Source organism: Lampetra fluviatilis, chromosome 38, assembly GCF_964198595.1.
Source record: "Lampetra fluviatilis chromosome 38, kcLamFluv1.1, whole genome shotgun sequence".
In the NCBI taxonomy this organism is placed as follows: domain Eukaryota; kingdom Metazoa; phylum Chordata; class Hyperoartia; order Petromyzontiformes; family Petromyzontidae; genus Lampetra; species Lampetra fluviatilis.
This window is the reverse complement of record NC_136312.1, coordinates 301,455-319,858: the sequence shown is the minus strand read 5'-3', so window position 1 is coordinate 319,858 and position 18,404 is coordinate 301,455.

Genomic DNA, 18,404 nt, shown 5'->3' with positions numbered 1-18,404 from the left:
TTGCAATCCAAAGGCATGAGAGTGCAACCCAAAGGGTGCAATCCAAAGGGCATGTGAGCATTAGAGTGCAATCCAAAGGCATTAGAGTACAATGCATAGGAATGTACAACCCGCAAAGCTGTCTCCCCAGCCATGCGGAGAAAACCTTCTGAGGATCCAACCAAAACCATCACTTTACCGTACATACAGTGAGGGAAAAAAGTATTTGATCCTCTGCTGATTTTGTACATTTGCCCACTGACAAAGAAATGGTCAGTCTATAATTTTAATGGTAGGTTTATTTGAACAGTGAGAGACAATAACAACAACAAAATCCAGAAAAACGCATGTCAAAAATGTTATAAATTGATTGGCATTTTAATGAGGGAAATAAGTATTTGATCCCCTCTAAATCAAAAAGATTTCTGGCTCCCAGGTGCCTTTTATACAGGTATAAAAGACACCTGTTGACAGAAGCAATCAATCAATCAGATTCCAAACTCTCCACCATGGCCAAGACGAAAGAGCTCTATAAGGATGTCAGGGACAAGATTGTGGACCTACACAAGGCTGGAATGGGCTACAAGACCATCGCCAAGCAGCTTGGTAAGAAGGTGACAACAGTTGGTGCGATTATTCGCAAATGTAAGAAACACAAAAGAACTGTCAATCTCCCTCGGCCTGGGGCTCCATGTAAGATCTCACCTCGTGGAGTTGCAATGATCATGAGAACGGTGAGGAATCAGCCCAGAACTAGACGGGAGGATCTTATCAATGATTTCAAGGCAGCTGGGATTATAGTCACCAAGAAAACAGTTGGTAACACACTACGCCGTGAAGGACTGAAATCCTGCAGCGCCCGCAAGGTCCCCCTGCTCAAGAAAGCACATATACATGCCCGTCTGAAGTTTGCCAATGAACATCTGAATGATTCAGAGGACAACTGGGTGAATGTGTTGTGGTCAGATGAGACCAATATGGAGCTCTTTGGCATGAACTCAACTCGCCGTGCTTGGAGGAGGAGGAATGCTGCCTATGACCAAAAGAACACCATCCCCACGTCAAACATGGAGGTGGAAACATTATGCTTTGGGAGTGTTTTTCTGCTAAGGGGACAGGACAACTTCACCACATCAAAGGGACGATGGACGTGGCCATGTACCATTAAATCTTGGGTGAGAACCTCCTTCCCTCAGCCATGGCATTGAAAATGGGTCGTGGATGGGTATTCCAGCATGACAATGACCCAAAACACACGGCCAAGGCAACAAAGGAGTGGCTCAAGAAGAAGCACATTAAGGTCCTGGAGTGGCCTAGCCAGTCTCCAGACCTTAATCCCATAGAAAATCTGTGGAGGGAGCTGAAGGTTCGAGTTTCCAAACGTCAGCCTCGAAACCTTAATGACTTGGAGAAGATCTGCAAAGAGGAGTGGGACAAAATCCCTCCTGAGATGTGTGCAAACCTGGTGGCCAACTACAAGAAACGTCTGACCTCTGTGAATGCCAAAAAGGGTTTTGCCACCAAGTACTAAGTCATGTTTTGCAGAGGAGTCAAATACTTATTTCCCTCATTAAAATCCCAATCAATTTATAACATTTTTGACATGCGTGTTTCTGGATTTTGTTGTTGTTATTCTGTCTCTCACTGTTCAAATAAACCTACCATTAAAATTATAGACATATCATTTCTTTGTCAGTGGGCAACCGTACAAAATCAGCAGGGGATCAAATACGTTTTTCCCTCACTGTAGCAGGGGTTACCAAAATATGTCCAAAATCTTAAACAAACACAAGATCCAGGTTCGTTTCAACACAGTACACAAAATCCATGATTTAATCCCATCTGTAAAGGATGTGATTCCTGACATGCTATTAACATGCTAATCACTCACATTAACATGGCCACTTCCATGCCCTCGTCGAGGAGGCCACTCTCCGATCTTACAGCTACATGCTATTTTTTCACATTAACATCACTAGCCCCGCCCACTTCCTTATGAACCTTGGGCTACACCCATTTCAAACCCTTTAAAACAGTCTGCCTCAGCAGTAGATCATGCTTTCCCACCTGATGATGGACGCTTGTGTTGCACCAGAAACGTCGTGATTTATTTTATTTTATACCTACGTGACTTTACCGAAAGAACCAAAGAGTATTGATGAGGCTGTTGCTTCCCAGTCACATCAACGATGCATCACAAACAACCACCACTAGCATTGTCACGATTATCTTCACCACCACTACCACCACCAGTCACGAAAGCTTCAAATCACGATCCTCATCAATCACTATCATCAGCATCAACACAACCAGACGTATCAGCTTGCAAGCATCAGAATGAGAGAACCCTCTGAGATGTTTTTGTTGTCCAAAATTATCCTTAATAAAAATCCGGATGTTAACCCTACGTGTTCCACACTGGCCAGACGCCTTGAACGAGCTGGCAGTACCCTGCACGGGAACTGCCGGTGTACTTGCACTGTGGGTGTACCAACTTAGATCCTATACAACTGTTGCGTGGGCACAGCTGGGCGGTGCAAAAAGGGGGGGGGTGATTTAAGAATCTCGACAGGAGATGGGAATCACATCGGCGACCCCTGGATCGCGACCAGAGGCGAAGAGGGGGTCATCGCGATACCGCTGTGGCGGGCAGCGGTCCCCAACAATGACACGCGACGACGTCACATTAGTCAGTCACGTAACCTCGTCTCGTCAACTCGTTGATTTAAGCCGCTCGTTTGATTGGCTAGTGGGTGGGCTGGAAACATCACCCGTTAGATTCACTTGTCGTTTGATGATCGATGTCGTGCATATTGATGATGATTATTATGTCAGCAACCGTGCGGTGAGATGTAATCTAACTGGCATCCTGGATTTGCAAGTGCAGTGCCCTTGGGACGGTTACTCCGTGATGGTGACATCCGCTGCCTCGAGGGTGGTTTTGTGTTCACTCTTCCTTCTGTGCGTGTGTGGATGTGGATACGCGGAATGTGCTGAATTTAGTCCACCGACTAAGCTAATTTTGCAATTTAATTATTTCTCAAAAATCAGAGCAGAGAAATGTTGGTTATGTAGTGTTTTTATTTCATGCGGACAACTTCTTCTTTTTCTCCTGTGTCACTTTTTATAACTCCTCGCATTCGACACCCCGTAACTCCGTCGTGATTTTCCCGCTTGTACTGCTCGCCTGTTTCACTCCGCTTCGCTAGCTCCGCTCTCTCTCAGCCTCGCCACTGCTTGCGTTCTCTCTCTCACTCTCCTAGCCTCTCCACTGCTAGCCTGTTCTCTCTCTCGCTCTCCTAGCCTCTCTACTGCTAGCCTGCTTCGCTACCACTCTCCTAGTCTCTCTACTGCTAGCCTGCCTACCACGCTCCGCTCGCTCCGCTGCTGGCCTACCACTACACATTCTGGTAGTTTCCCACCGTACATTCTGCTAGTTTCTCCACTGCTAGCTTTTCACTATATACTCTGCTAGCTTCTCTACTGCTAGCCTTCCGCTATATACTCTACTAATTTCTCTACTGCTAGTCTTTGCACACTCACACTTAGGATTCCACTAGCTTCTCTACTGCTAGTCCTCACACACTCACACTTAGGATTCCGCTAGCTTCTCTACTGCTAGCCTTTCCCCCCTCGCCTCTCCAACCTCGCCTTTGCCTCCAGTGGGGGTTAAGCCATCTCAACTGGAGAGGACGAGGCGTGGAGAGCTGGGCCTGGGACTTCTCTTGTCTTTCCTCTTGTCTCACTCCGACCAACTCAACTCCGTCTCTCTCACACTCCCGTTTCTATCATTCATTAAGCTGGCCACCTCCCGTCGCCTCACGCCCACGACTTCCGCCACTATCGCCTCAATCTCTCGTCAACCTGGTGACTGTTCCGCGCCTGCATTTGCAGCCAGCCAATCACTGCTATGCATCTTAATTAGCTGTCTCTTATCCGTTGCTCTCTCTCACTGGACCTGTTCGTCCCGATGAGACCTCACTGTCCGTAACTCGCACATGTGTGCACACCGCTTGCAAACGCGCGCGTTACTCCACTACATTACCCCCCCCCCCCCACGTGATGAAAAATCTAGCCATCCTGGCTAGCCTTATATACAACTAAGTAACGCGCGAATCTGTGACACAGGTTATAATAACAAAACACAACAACAAAATACAACAACAAGAACAACAAGAAATGAAGTCTGTCTCTTTGAATGCTCCCTCAATGAAAAACAGTCCTCCTTGAGCGGGTTCCCACCGCCGGTCCGTCACTACAGACTGGGTCCCGCACAGCCGGGGGAAGAGACAGCTCAACGCTCGTCAGAGAGCCATGTCTCTTCCTCGATGAACCGTGAGCCTAGGCCTCGGTAAGGTAAGGTAATTTACTCTTTTTACCGGGTAAAAGGGTAAAGGGTAAAGGAGTCGACGTGCCAAGGGGTAAGGGTAAAGGTAGCTCGGAAGAATAACCCGGTAGGGTAAAGGTAGCGCGAAGTATTACCCGGTAAATACGGTACCTTATTTACCGCTAAAAGCTCCGTGGCGCAGTCCGTGGCATCCATTTAATAAGTAATATTTTTAAAAACTTTTTTTAACACGTTTTTATGAAATGTACGAGTAATGGCAGAACTCCACGACTCCAGGAAGTGGTCCCAAAGCTTGCCATAATGTAAGGGACCGTGGCCAATTACAGCCAACGTCAGTTGACCGTGGACAATTAGACCCAAGCCGAAACAACGTAAAAAAGATATATATTGTCATCAGTATGACATAAGTATACCAAGTTTGCAGTCGATACCACATTAGGAAGTGGGTTAAAATTGAGTTACAAGATTTTAGGATACGACAACGACGATGACGACAACAATTACAAGAACAACAACAACAACGACAACAACAAGCGTGTAAAATTGGACTCATCGAGAGTATTCTATATGCATAAAGCGTTCTACCTAGCATTTACCGTTATAAACATTTTCATGTATCATAGTACCCCAGTAATTACCCTGTAATTAGGAAATTGGTATGGGGTAAGGGTAAAAGGTAGGGTAAAGGTAGGCTCGTTGTTTTTACCTTTTAACTTTTACCTTACCTTGCCGAGGCCTACGTGAGCCTCTTGTGGGTCCCGGTTACGCCAAAAACGAGCAACCCGGCTGTGTCCTTCAACTCCAATGGCGTTAGTCGGCGCAATCCTGTGGGTGAAAGGAAACCATGCTCCTGAGGTGCATCCGCTCGGGGTGGCATGACAGGCTCGTCGGACGCATTCGGGATGGGAGATGATGCATCGTAAATCGGCAGCTCAAACTTCTTCAGCCGTGATGGGTGCACATCCCACCGGCATTGCCTGAATTGAATACGAACGCACTGGGGTCGATGAACATCAATGACCTCTACCGGCCCTTGCCACGGGCGATGTAGTTTGGGTGACGTGCCCACCGGCACCATGGGGCAATAGAGCCATGCCTTGTCACCCTCGTGCCACGGATCGCGTAGAGGTTGCGTACCCCGAAAAGCGCTCGTTGGCCGCCTGACGCCGTGCCAAATTACTTATGGAGGCCTCACGAGCCTCCCTCAATCGCTCAAGGGTCATCTGCATGGGAACTGGCACGGCCGACGCCTTACTCGGTGGATGCACGCCCAATTTCACCAACGCCGGAGCCTCAGGCTCCCACCCATACATCAAATAGAAGGGTGAATACCCCGTCGAGGCATGTGGGGCCAATCTGTAGGCGGCCAGAACACTCGGGATGTGCAAATCCCAGTCGGTTTGTGCCACATTAACTTGCTGACACAACATGGATGTCAAGGTTTCATGTAAGTGCTCAACCATCCCGTCTGTTTGTGGGTGGTATGGGGAAGTCTGAATCATTTTAGTGCTGAGGGAATCACACACTTCCTTTAACAACTTCGATGAAAATGTGTTACCCTGGTCAGTGAGCAACTACTCTGGTACACCCTCGTCCAGCACGTACCCCTGCAGAAAGGCTTCGGTAATGGATACCGCCGATTGGTCGACCAACGGCCACGCCATCGGCCATCGGGTGAGATATTCATTCCCAACCAGCAAATATTTGTGCCCCCTCTGGGTAATGGGAAATTAACTCAAAATGTCCAATGCCACCAATTAATTGACTTGAGAAACTGTTATGGACTGCAGTGGCACCTTGTACGGTTGCGCGGGCGCCTTCCGACACGCACATTCAGGGCAAGCTTTAATGAACAAGTGCACAGCATTGTCTATACCCAAGCAATATAAATCATTCTTTAAGGTCAACATTTTATTTACTCCCAAATGCATTAATTTATCGTGCATCGTGTTTGCCTCGCAGGCTTGTGGGCAGAACAATGCAAAACTTTTGAAGCTCGACGTCCCAACGCAAGAAGAGTCCATCCACGAGCCATAAAAAGGGGTGCTCAACTGACCCCGGCGTCCGGGAAGCCCGGCACCGCAACCTAAAAAGGTAGGAATCCACTACCTGCAGGCGTCCCCACTCACTCAGGTTGAGCCCCAAAATGCAATTGTCTGGCGCGCGCAACTCGCCTGTCGGGCCCGTAACGTCCACGGCGACCGTACCCGGAGCCGTCTGTAATGGCGGCCCACACCGCGACAAGCCCGCCACCCACTTGCATGAGTTGGGTGGCGGGCAGTAGGCGCGACAGTGCATCCGCGTTAACGTAGCGGGTCCCTTTCCTATACTGCACAGTAAAAGTAGTAACCTTGCAAAATTTCCATCCAACGGGTCATTTGACCAGAGGGTTGGTCTACAAAGCATTGTCAGATTTGACAAGGAAGTCCCTGCCATACAAATATGGACAATACAACTGCATAAAGTGGACCATGGCCAGTAGCTCGCTGCGTGTAACACAATACCTCTGCTCAGTAGGGGACAAAACACGGCTGCCGTACACCACCACTCTCTCAACTCAGTCGACCACCTATGCCCATATCACTAGCGTCCGTGCCAAGGATGAATGTCTTAGAGAAATCCGGGTAAACAAGCGGTGGTGCATCGGCCAGCGCGTCACAAAGCGCTTCAAAGGAATCCTGCTGCGCTTTGCTCCAATGGAACTTGTGTCCCTTAGCTGTTAACTCATGGAGCAGTTTCGAGATCGTTGTGAAGTTCTTAACAAATCTGCGGTAGTACGAGGCAAAGCCCACAAAGCTACGGACGTCTAACACTGATTTTGTGGTTGGCCACCTGCGCACACACCTCATCTTCTCTTAGTAGCGACTCCCGATGCGCTAACCACGTGACCCAAATACTTAACAGACGTATGTATTTCAATTTAGCATCCCGGAGAAAACAGAGCACAGTCGCTGCAAGTGTTCATCGAAATTTCGCCAGAAAACAATAACACATAGACTTTCGCGACCAATATTATTCATAATCAACGTTTTTTTGGGTTTAGATCGCGTTATTTATAAATGTGTCGTATCTCTCTCTTATCAAGACGCTCATACATCGGGCTAAAACAGTGTCAGATGGTGAAAGTCTAGTGAGAGAGATTAAACATGTTAAAGAAGCACCAAGAGAGAATGGCTACAATAATGCTCAAATTAACAGAGCACTAAATGCCAAATCAAGAAGTCATGTTTACATAGACCACAATACCTGCAGTCATAATGCAAACAAAAAACATAACTCTGATAATGTATGCACTGTCCTTGAAGTTGATTGGTCCACACCCGAGACAGCTTTCCTTAGAGCCTATTCTCACATGGGTTGGACCAGATGACGCCAAAAGGCGCAAAACTCAAAGACAATGCACCATCAGAGTATGAGAGTTCGGGGTAAGCATTTACACCATTGGAACCTCATTTGCCAGTAAAAATATGAAAATTATTTTTTTACCCTTCTATCTGGCAACAAAACTGACACCTTTAAAAAAAAAAAAAAGTCATGTTTGCATAGACCACAATACCTGCAGTCATAATGCAAACAAAAAACATAACTCTGATAATGTATGCACTGTCCTTGAAGTTGATTGGTCCACACCCGAGACAGCTTTCCTTAGAGCCTATTCTCACATGGGTTGGACCAGATGACGCCAAAAGGCGCAAAACTCAAAGACAATGCACCATCAGAGTATGAGAGTTCGGGGTAAGCATTTACACCATTGGAACCTCATTTGCCAGTAAAAAATATGAAAATTATTTTTTTACCCTTCTATCTGGCAACAAAACTGACACCTTTTTTTTAAAAAAAAAAGTCATGTTTGCATAGACCACAATACCTGCAGTCATAATGCAAACAAAAAACATAACTCTGATAATGTATGCACTGTCCTTGAAGTTGATTGGTCCACACCCGAGACAGCTTTCCTTAGAGCCTATTCTCACATGGGTTGGACCAGATGACGCCAAAAGGCGCAAAACTCAAAGACAATGCACCATCAGAGTATGAGAGTTCGGGGTAAGCATTTACACCATTGGAACCTCATTTGCCAGTAAAAAATATGAAAATTATTTTTTTACCCTTCTATCTGGCAACAAAATTGACACCTTTTAAAAAAAAAAAAAGTCATGTTTGCATAGACCACAATACCTGCAGTCATAATGCAAACAAAAAACATAACTCTGATAATGTATGCACTGTAGTTGAAGTTGATTAGTCCACACCCAAGACAGCTTTCCTTAGAGCCTAGTCTCACATGGGTTGGACCAGATGATGCCAAAAGGCGCACAACTCAAAGCCAATGCACCATCAGAGTATGAGAGCTCGGGGTAAGTATTTACACCATTGGAACCTCATTTGCCAGTAAAAAATATGATAATTGGTCAGTGCATACATTATCAGAGTTATGTTTTTTGTTTGCATTATGACTGCAGGTATTGTGGTCTATGCAAACATGACTCCTTGTAAAAAAAGGTGTCAGTTGTGTTGCCAGATAGAAGGGTAAAAACCCAATTATATGTTTTACTGGCAAATGAGGTTCCAATGGTGTAAATGCTTACCCCGAGCTCTCATACTCTGATGGTGCATTGTCTTTGAGTTGTGCGCCTTTTGGCGTCATCTGGTTCAACCCATGTGAGATTAGGCTCTAAGGAAAGCTGTCTCGGGTGTGGACCAATCAACTTCAAGGACAGTGCATACATTATCAGAGTTATCTTTTTTGTTTGCATTATGACTGCAGGTATTGTGGTCTATGCAAACATGACTCCTTGTAAAAAAGGTGTCAGTTTTGTTGCCAGATAGAAGGGTAAAAAAACAATTATCATATTTTTTACTGGCAAATGAGGTTCCAATGGTGTAAATACTTACCCCGAGCTCTCATACTTGAATTGTGCGCCTTTTGGCGCCATCTGGTCCAACCCATGTGAGACTAGGCTCTAAGAAAAGCTGTATCGGGTGTGGACCAATCAACTTCAAGGACAGTGCATACATTATCAGAGTTATGTTTTTTGTTTGCATTATGACTGCAGGTATTGTGGTCTATGCAAACATGACTCTTTGTAAAAAAGGTGTCAGTTTTGTTGCCAGATAGAAGGGTAAAAAAACAATTATCATAGTAACTTGCACTAAAGACGAATTACCTAAATTATCAACAGAAGGTGTATATCGGATTAATTGTGTATGTGCCAGATGCTATATTGGACAGACGGGGCATAACATTAGTGTAAGACTAAAAGAACACCAGAGAAATATTAAACTATCGCAAACACAACTGTCGGCAGTGGCTGAACATGCTTTCCAACAGGGACACTCAATTGATTTTGATAATGTTGAAGTGTTGTGTAAAACTAGTTCCTACTGGCAAAGACTAATTAGATAATCCATTGAAATTGAGAGAAACAGAAATAACTTTAATCGCTCAGACAGCTACAGGCTCAGTGCGGCCTGGAAGCGTATTATTAAATAAGATACATTACAATTCCTTATAGGGGAAACAAACACTAACTGATTACTAACGTAGCATAATTACAATAAAACACATTACAACTGATTACTAATCTACAACTCGCATCTAACAACTGCCTGATTACTAATCTAGTATATAATTACAATAACCCCCCCCCCTGCCTCAAATCGTTGCACCTGATGAGTTGATGAGTTAATGATGACGTCACCCTGCTACTGCTCTATTTAATACCGGGAGCCAGAGCAGAGCCTCACCATTCTGGCGAATTTGCCCGATGAGGTGGGGTGCAACTATCCTGGCTTGTCAGGGGAGACACCAGGAGCACTTAGGTGATCCTTCCAGCCCGTCCGGACCTCAAGCTGCTATCGCCACGGCGATCACCTGCGAGACTTAGCCACCAGCTCCGAGGCCTGCGAGGGCCCTGGCAGTGAGGCCAGGGATGACTACGCTGCCAAGAGGCTGGGACTGCTGGAGCGTCGAGATGGAAATCACAGCGGACGAGGAGGGGACATGGCGAGAGTTGAGGGCCACGGGTGCCACCTGAGTTGCGAGGGAGACCGGGATGACCGAGCCGCCCAGCTAGCGGTCGCAGCAGACGAAATGGAGGCAGGGCGAGCGCCAAGAGCAATGGATGCCACCTGCACTGCTGAGGGAACCCGGGACGATCGAGTCGGCCAGATGGCGATTGCAGGAGGCAAGACGGAGATGCGGAGAGAGCAGAGGGCCACCGACATCACCTGTGGCGCCGGGGGGGACTGGGGCAACCAGGCTGACCTGCCGGCGGCAGGGGGAGGTGAGGGGGAGGCACGGCGAGGGGTTGAGAGGAGGGTGGCGGAGGCACGGCAGAGGGAGTGGGTGGCGGAAATGGAGGGGAGGGCGGGAGCTGATGGGGTGGGCGAGGGGGGCCGAGGAGGAAGAGGTATGGTGCCGGGGGGCAGAGGGGCGGGTGCCCCTGAGCGGAGGGTGGGGGACGAGGCCAGGGAGATGCCAGCAACCGTGGGTCTGTGGGAGGCCCAGGGGGAGAAGGTGGCAGTGGACGCTGGACCGGTGGGGGCTGGTAGGCCCCGGGAACGAGCGGGGAGATGGTGAGGCGGGGCAGGGGCGAGCCTAACACCACCTCACGTCAGACGACGTAAATGCGTCAGAGTGGCAATGAAGGACGAGGTGGCGGAGGAGGTGACCATCGACCGGGCGACCTTTGTACGGTCAATAGTGATGGGCTTGTTACAAATAGAGCCAACAGACCTGTACTGCTTGATAACCCTGCCGGGAGGGAGGGCTTTTGATGTCAGCTTCAACTCAAGCCCCCTGCTACAGAGATTCTTGACCCGCTTCGAGGAGAAGGCGGAGGAGAAGCCACTGGTATCAATGAAGTTGCAGCTGCTATCGGAGCTGGATACGAAGGTGGTGACTGTCTTCCTATATAATGAAGCTCTACACGACCATGACGTGGAGGTCTGGTTGACACAGCATTGCTCGGTACTGTCGGGCTGTAAGAAGGTGAGGGATTCGGTGGGGATATGGACAGGGGCTAGACAATGGAGGGTGCGGCTGAAGACAAAGGGGGGGGGGGGGGGCCTTGAGACACATCCTGAGTGCCCTGAATATAGGAGGCAGCTGGGGATATGTTGTATATGTGGGACAGCCCAAACTGTGTAGGAGGTGTGGGGGACGCGGACACCTGGCCGCAGCGTGCGAGGCGAGGGTCTGCTATAGATGCAAGGCACTGGACCATGTGGTGGAAGAGTGCAGTGTCCCGGCACAATGTAATCTCTGCGGTAGCAGAGAACATCTATACAGAGACTGTCCGGAATCGTATGCCAACAGGGTTAGGGCGTATGGGGGGGGGAGGCAGGGGATGAGGAGGGGGGCGGGACCAGACTGGGGCCGGATAGGGAATTGGAGAGGGAGGAGTGAGGGGAGGTGGCCGAGCAGCGGCCACCGGCGACGGGCGGAGCGGGAGAAGGGGAGAGGTCCGCGGAAAGAGAAGAATCGACATCGAGCGAGCAGGAGGGGGGGCTGGCGGGGGAGGGGAGCGACGGCATGGGCAGCATCTCCGAGACGACCGTGGAAGACTGGGCGGAGGCGGTGGAGGAGGATGAAGGAAAAGGGGAACGACAGCAGGAGGAAGGCATCAGCGAGACATGGGAGGGACCAACCGGAAGGAAAAGGAAGCTACAGAGAGCTCCAAAAAAAAGTCGCTCCTTCAGGCAACACTGAACCCTCGGACTCTTCGCCGGACACGAAGGCCTCGAGGGAGGGAATGGAGGAAATGGTGGGGAGCCGGCGCAGGGGGAAACCCCTGAGAACAAGGGGCAAGATAAAGCTGCGGGAGCTGGCGAACGAAAACTGTTACGGAGGGGGAGCGGAGAGGGCGGAGTCGGACTGAGACACATCCCGACATGGAACTCACCATGGCGGTCGTGAATGTGAGAATTTTTAAGGGAAGGGGGAGAGGGCGATGCGAAGGAGCATTGCGAGGGTGAATGGTGGCGACGGTGGGGAAAGGGGCGTGGGGCGGTGGGTGTTGCGGTAGCTGGCCTTTGTCGTATTGTAGGTGGGGGCACCCGCGGATGGAACGAAGATCGGAAGGGGCCTGTCGAGACGCCCGGGATGGAATGTTATTCTAAGTGTTGCTTTCTTTGGGTTTCTTTGTTATTTCCGCTGAGAAGTGAATAAAAACTTTAAATCGCAATTACCAGCGAAACGTCGTACTCAAAAATTGTAAATGTTGTGGTTTCACGCTTCAACACACCGGTGGGCTAAAGCAGTGAACTATTTGTCTTTTGTCAATGTGACACTTTTTTGCTGATTGGCCGTGTCGGGTGGTGGAGGGTTACGACACATTTATAAATAACGCGATCTAAACCCCAAAAAAACGTTGATTATGAGAAATCAATAACGTCATCCAAATAAATAAGGCCATTGCAATCCCGACATAACCAGTTCCATAAGGTGCTGAAAGGTGGCCAGCACGGAGTGGAGTCCCATCGGAAGAACATTGAAATGATACAACCCATGCTGTGTACAAAAAGCCGTTTTTGGTTTCGACTCTTCATCCAAAGGCAATTTCCAAAATCCCGACAAAAGATCGAGGGTCGGAAAGAAATGCGCACCGAACAAGGTGGGTACGCATCCGCCACAGAAACCTTATTAAGTTTTCTAAAATCCACACAAAATTGAAACAAGCCGTCACACTAACATCTCGTCCAACGTCTGACAAATGCAATCTTTTTCATGCAGGCTCATCCTATGGGAGTTCAATCGAATCGGGGGTGCTTCCCCTGTATCAATATGATCCTGTAATAGGGTTGGCTGGCCTATATCGTACTTGCCATTACTGAAAACATCCTTAAACTCATGCAAAAGCCGGCGAAGTCGCACCTGCTACTCAGCTGTCAAATTCCGATTTTCCTCACAACCGCCGCAGCCACTCAGGTTCAGCATCACATACCGGCCGAGCCTGTGCCAATTCCCCTGACATGCATGCCCTGTGTTCCATACCCACGGCCACCATCGCGTGTGCCATAACGGTGTCTTCCTGAATAACAATCGGCTTATGCCCTCCATTAACAACTTGAATAAAGGGGTCGCTATTCGCTGACACCACGGTCAATGCCCCCACCAAAGAGGATGTCCGCAACACCGCATTTCAGGGGGTCAACAAGACTCCCTCCACTGGGTTCACCAAGGGCAAGTGTTTACACAGCTGTAATGGCACAAGCATCTGCGTGGCTGGCGGAACGCGTACCATGCGGCTAACCATAGCATTGATCGCAGTATATTTCCTAGAAGTTGTCAATAATTTTAGACGCTGTCCCGATGGCATCTCAATACAGCCCTTATCCAGCCGAATATTAAGGGGCATCCTGCACAAGAAATCCGTGCCCAATAAGCACGGCATGGCCAAAGTCGTGGAAACCAACACAGGGCCATTCCATGCGTATGTTGTATGTGTTGGGTTATGAAATTTTGATAAAAATAATAAAAATTAATAATTTTCCGAAAAATGCGCAAATCGCATTAATTATGTTAATGTGTGTATTAACATGCATAAATTATGATAATGCGTGTAATGATATGCATAAATTATGATAATCGCGGAGATAATCGTAGTAATTTATGCGGATGCTTGCGATTATGTTAATGTGAGCAGTTGTGATAATTAAGCTCAGCTTCGTTTAACCAGTGTTATATCAATCAGGATAACACGATTATCATTGATTAAACGTTTACCGATTATCCTAGTGTGTGCTATGATATTTTAGGTCTCCATTTTCATATCTCATCACAGGATACAGTTATCAAGAATAAGATAGTTTTGCATGGATTTGGAAAGAAGCACTCGAACAGTTGGTGTTAAGCAATTTTATTCTAACAAGCATGTGACATTCTATCATGCAGGTCAAACATGCGTCAATAATTCATGAGCAAGATTATGCAATGAACTAATATGAATGACAAAAACTTATGCATTTACGAGATTATGCAATTACCTAATATGAATGACTAAAAACATTTATTCATTGGCGATATTATGCATTTAACGAAATTGAATGACTAAAAGCATTTATTCATTGGCAAGATTATGTATTTACGAAATTAAATGACTAAAAGCACTTCTAACAACCGTAATTCTACTTTCCCACCAGACATCTCAGTAGTTCCCCCATGTATCGAGCACAACCGGCGACGGGCGGAGTTTTAAAACAGACATGCGACGATTTGTATGAAGGCAATAAAAGCAACTGATTATATCCCAGAGGCGAAAGTATATGTCAATAGATTCATCGGCAAGTATAATATCCTTTTAACGAAATGTTTGAGACAAGGGTGGGTGGATGCGTTTGTGAGAGAGAATATCGGCTCTGCTTTGATTAATTCCTCGGCGAGATTCTCTGACAAAGAAAACCGATTTGACAAGATATTCTCTCTCTATATATGGGCCGATTCGTAATGAGGATTCCGAGAGTTTGAGTTTGCCTCGACGAATATATTGATCGCCTATGCGATGAACGGGACAAAAAGAAAAAGGCAAGGAAAATAACCTCACTCTTATAACCGACGGACTCTTAATCACTCGATGGGCCGCGATTCCTCATGGCCAGCTGATGGTTCATGTGGTTGATAATCAGTCTTCTGATAATTGACTAGGGTTGATACGATGGTAAGGGTGAACTAGATAGGATAGTCTCACAGGTGAGTGGGGCGTCGATGCGTGCGTGTCTGTGGGTCTATTGGTGGGGGAAGTTGTGGGTACGAACGACTTTCGGAGAAGGACCCTCTGGCTTGCGCGGCTGCGGTGAGCGGCTTGCTTTCCGACTCCTCCCTCGGCTGACCCCGTACGATGACTGACGGCGCGGCCGCGCTCCTTTGCGTGGTCAGGCGATGCACCTCGGCGTGGCGACACGGCAAGGGAGCTGGGCTCGTACACTCGTGTGCGGCAGGCGATGCACCTCGGCGTGGTGACACGGCAAGGGAGCTGGGCTCGTACACTCGTGTGCGGCAGGCGAGCACCTCGGCGTGGTGACACAGCAAGGGGGTTGAGTCTCGTGTACTCGTTTGCGGCAGGCGATGCGCCTCGGCACCCCGCGAACCTCGTCCTTCTGGATGACGAAAAGCTTCTTCGTTGGCGGCGACGAGAAGAGATGGAGCCGAAGCCCTGGAGATCTGTGGTGGGGGCCAGAGCCCCTGACGATCTGAGTTGAATGGATTTTTCCCCGGCTTATATTGGGAAAATCCACTCAGTCTTCCCGAGTTGTTTGAAGGCCGTCATATATCTTTCTGTGGGTTGAACACATCTGCGTCCGTGTGTTTCGTGTGTCATGTGCGTGTTTATTAGTAAAGACACAGCTGTGTAACCATTCTGGAAGGAGGGGTGGGGAATGTTATTTGCTCGCGTGTGCAAATCTTGCTGTCCGTGCTGCGGGGAGACAAAGACGGCCGTGTTTAACTCAACGTGAGCACCCTCTCCTCTCTCCGCGTCTCTTGCGAGAGAAAACAAACAAAAACAGAGCGAGAAGAAGCAGACACCCCCGCGACCCCTCCTCGCGACCTTTCCTAACCCTCCAAGCATTCATGGGCCATCTGTTTGTGCTGCGGGGAGACAAAGACGGCCGTGTTTAACTCAAAACGTGAGCACCCTCTCCTCTCTCCGCGTCTCTTGCGAGAGAAAACAAACAATGTCAGCACAAACCCCCCCCCCCTTGTGACCTTTTTGCTCCCTCCTTGCTTGCCAAACCCCGCTGGAAGACAAAGGTGGCTGAGGAGATGTTTGTAATACATTTATATGGTCCTGTGTGTTACATTTATTCTTGAATTATATTTTATGAGTTCCTTCGGTCTTAGTATCGTGGTTATCATTCGTCTATGTTTAATGAATATTCGTAATGATCCTCGTCACATTATTATTTTGGGGCTTCGCCAAGTTTAGTTCTCCAGAGATTGGTGTTTTATTCTGAGTTATATTTTCATGTCCTGAGGTTAAGTGTAACTATGTTTCCACTTAAGATTTCTGGAATTCGTACTCTTTAGTTTTTAGGAAGGTCGTGTAGGTAGGAAACATATACTAATAATAAAAATATTATTGTTTGTTGGTTAATTATCTTTGTTAAGTTTCTACTTTTCGGTAAGGAAAACGTTAAGAAAACGCGAAGTTTCAACCGTTATTTACTCTGCACCTTATCTGTACATCTCCAGATGTCTTGGGAGGTTAGTCCATACATCTTTTTGTCCATCTGGATGTCTATGACCTTTCTGTGACCGACTTCTTACCAGTTTAATGGCCGTTTCACAGATTCCTGGTGTGCTTGTAGTGGGTTGTTTTCATTATTTAATTAAAAAGTATATATAGATATAATAAAAAGATAAATTTTTTTTTTATTATTCTTAATATTAATAACGGAAAACAGGGCATAGATACAACACGTACATCCCCTATTTGTATCGTAGCAATCATGCGACCGACAATCCCAAGACTACCACCATTTGCCGCAAAACATGGCCCGTCCACCTGCTTTAGCGGTTGGGGTGAGGCCGGCAATGAACAAAAAGTCAACAACAAAATGAGGGTAGCTGAAGCACCCGTGTCGATCACCACACAGACCTCTACTCCCTGAATAAACACTATAACGTCCAAAAAACCTGGCGTGGCACCGAGCGCTCGATACACCAACGCACACCATTTACTATCATCATACAACCCGTCGGGATGAGCAGTTACAGGGTAACATGGCGCGGATGAATGATGGGAATGAAACGGCCATGTGCATGATGCGTCGCGACTCGCCTGTGGTCCTCAGGACGAAGAGAAGTTGACGCCATTGGTTGCAGGAGCTCCCTGCAGACCGCCAATGCGCAGCCAGAAATTCCTGGCGATGTGGCCCGTCCGCCCGCAGTTGTAGCATCCGCGCGAGGCATATCCCCTTGGCGGTCCGCGACGTGGTGGCCACCCAACCGGCGACCGACCTCCTCGCATCTCTGCACGTCGTGGACTTGAAGATCCGGTTGCGTATCCTGTGCTGCTGTCGCTGGCCATCGAGTCCCTTTCCACCATTGTGCACGCTATCATAGCTGGCTCTTCCCTGAGGCCCAGATGCGCCTGAATGTTCTTCGCAACTTGGAGGGACGAGAGGTCGTCGTCATCGGCGATGGAGAGGACGACCCCCAACTCCTTCACCACCGTCAGTAGTCGTTCCATAGCGAGCGAGTCGAGAGCTGCCCGATCCATGGAAGGATAGGCCGCCCGTCCGAGGGCTGAGCGCTGCGGAATGCCAGGGGCTACTCCATGTCACCCCGCTTTCTAAGCTGGGACTTCCTTCGGATGGTCGACGGTGGTTCATAAATACAGTGAGGGGGAAAAAGTATTTTATCCCCTGTTGATTGTGTACGTTTACCCACTGACAAAGAAATGATCAGTCTATAATTTTAATGGTAGGTTTATTTGAACAGTGAGAGACAGAATAACAACAACAAAATCTAGAAAGACACATGTCAAACATGTTATAAATTTATCTGCATTTTAATGGGGGAAATAAGTATTTGACCCCCTCTCAATCAGAAGGACTTCTAGCTCCCAGGTGTCTTTTATACAGGTAACGAGCTGAGATTAGGAGCACACTCTTAAAGGGAGTGCTCCTAATCTTAGCTTGTTACCTGTGAAGTATTGGAATGACGGCAGGAAACCACTTGACGGGTAGCACACTTTTTATTAAACCTTGACTTGTCACGATACGACGTGTGGTCACTATTCCTCTGACTACACACACTTCACTTGACACGTGTGGTCACTATTCCTCTGACTACACACACTTCACTTGACACGTGTAGTTACTATGCCTCTGACTACACACACTTCACTTGACACGTGTAGTTACTATGCCTCTGACTACACACACTTCACTTGACACGTGTAGTTACTATGGCTCACACTGCATGCTCACACTGCACTCCGCCCTGTAACGTCCTTGGAGTCTACAGGCCCACCCCAGCTTGGGCGTGGGCCACAACCTCTGAGTCCCAAGGGCCGGCCCTCTCACGGACGCTCGGCCCCGGGTCCCAGGGTTCCGCCTCTGGGTCACACAG